Consider the following 1,999-nt stretch of genomic DNA (forward strand, 5'->3'; position numbering starts at 1 on the left):
GCTAAGCTGGTTAGTCATTTCTCGGGCCAGTGTCTGGCATTTCGATTAGCTTCTCAATTAGCTAGCTTTATATAATCTTTCTTTGGATGTCTTAAATTATAATCTCTAGTCCGAGGATCTTTGCCAAGACAATGATGGTTAAAACCATTCTTATCATTCTTTTACTCTTTAATCTTTCTTTTATCCAGCTTATAATCTTTCTCCTTTAATATCGAATATCCGGATTCATTTGTTTCATGCAATCCGTACATGGCCACTATTTTAATCACCCATGTTTTGGCTCACGTTCCTTTGAGTTCGTGGAGAAGATCTTATTCTTATATATTCCCAATCCTCTTCTGACACTACAGGAAATGTGGTTAGTAATAGCGGACGAAAAGCGCTATCATTTTGGTTTAATAGCGTTTCCTTGGACGCTCTGACATCACCCGTTATAAAAAATCCAACCCTTTTAATAGGGATTTTCCTCTGTGCTATTACTAAGTGTATAACAATAGCGCTTTTGTGTTCGCAATTGTTAGTATTTATAATAACGTTTAATAAATGTTATTAGAACCAAATAATTTGATTTTTCGTAGTAGCAAAGATAGCAAATGTTTCGTGTTATTAATTAGTTTTATAATTATGCCAAAATTAATTAATAATAATTATTGAATTGATTTTTAAATAATTAATTCGAAAATATGAAATAAAAACAATATAAATTATTAAAATTCCAAAAATCAATATAATTATTCAAATCCCATAACACAACATTATCACATTCATACAAACCATCACACAAGCATACAACATATCATCAATCTACCACTAATAAACCTTCACAATCATCCCTAACATATACACTATCATCATCCATATCATCACCCATATCATCAACTTCTTGGACAGGTAAAGGAGCACCACCTAAATCCTCTTCTGTTTCCAACTCATGATAACCTCTAGGTGGTGCTCTCATAACAACATACCAATTTGAAGCATCATCCTCCCTAGAGTAGAAAACCTGTTTCGCTTGAGAAGGTAGAATGAATGGATCTTTCAAATAGGCTGCTTTGTTCATATGAAGGTTAACAAGAGTGAAGCCATCTTCTTCCTTCACACCATTCGCTGTGTTTGCCCAGTTGCATCTAAAGAGTGGCACTTTGAACATGTGATAGTCGATGACCAAAATCTCCTTTATCACTCCATAGTATGTAATCATATCCGCGACCTGTCTCATATCTCTTGCACTTGATCTACACATGCTAAAGGCTTCATAAGTTACTCCACTGTTTTGTGTCTTCAGCTTGACCGCATCAGTATGAAACCGTTGGCCATTGATGATGAATCCTTTATGTGCTAAAGCAACATTTCTTGGTCCAAATGCCAACCACCTTATCTCCTTAGAATGACTATCTTTTGAGTCTAAATGAATCTGCCGCAGGAAATCAGAGGATTATCATCAAGCCGAGGTACTTAAATTATAATCAAAACATGATAATATGTACCACGAAACCAATCATCAATCTACAAGCTAACCAGTCATAAAAATACTAAAAATCCAGACAGTTTCATCAAGCTATAAGCTACTCAGACATCAATTCGCTAAAATATGGACATGTTCTTCAAGATACAAACCAGGCATCATGATACAAGCTAACTAGTCATCACCAAACAAGCTAACCAGTCATCACCAAACAAGCTAACCAGTATTTACAATAATAATCAAGAAAAGAATTTGGAGTTTGTAACCTTATTTTTAAGCTATTCTGTAAACTGTTCAGTATGGTTTTTCCATAACAAAGTTTCATTTTTAGCCAATCGAGCATCCTTAGCTTGCAACTCTTCCAAATGCATCCTGATTTTAAATTAAACAACAGTATATGAAAATGAAATTATGAGTAAAACAAGTAGAAGAAACATAGAGAATTACTTACTCAAGAAAGGGATCCAAAGATGCCATGTTCATTAGAACATATCGATGTGCAATGTCTCTATCTTTATCTGACAGGGTAACCTC

The sequence above is a fragment of the Brassica oleracea genome, chromosome C8 (assembly GCF_000695525.1).
Source record: "Brassica oleracea var. oleracea cultivar TO1000 chromosome C8, BOL, whole genome shotgun sequence".
NCBI classification, from domain to species: domain Eukaryota; kingdom Viridiplantae; phylum Streptophyta; class Magnoliopsida; order Brassicales; family Brassicaceae; genus Brassica; species Brassica oleracea.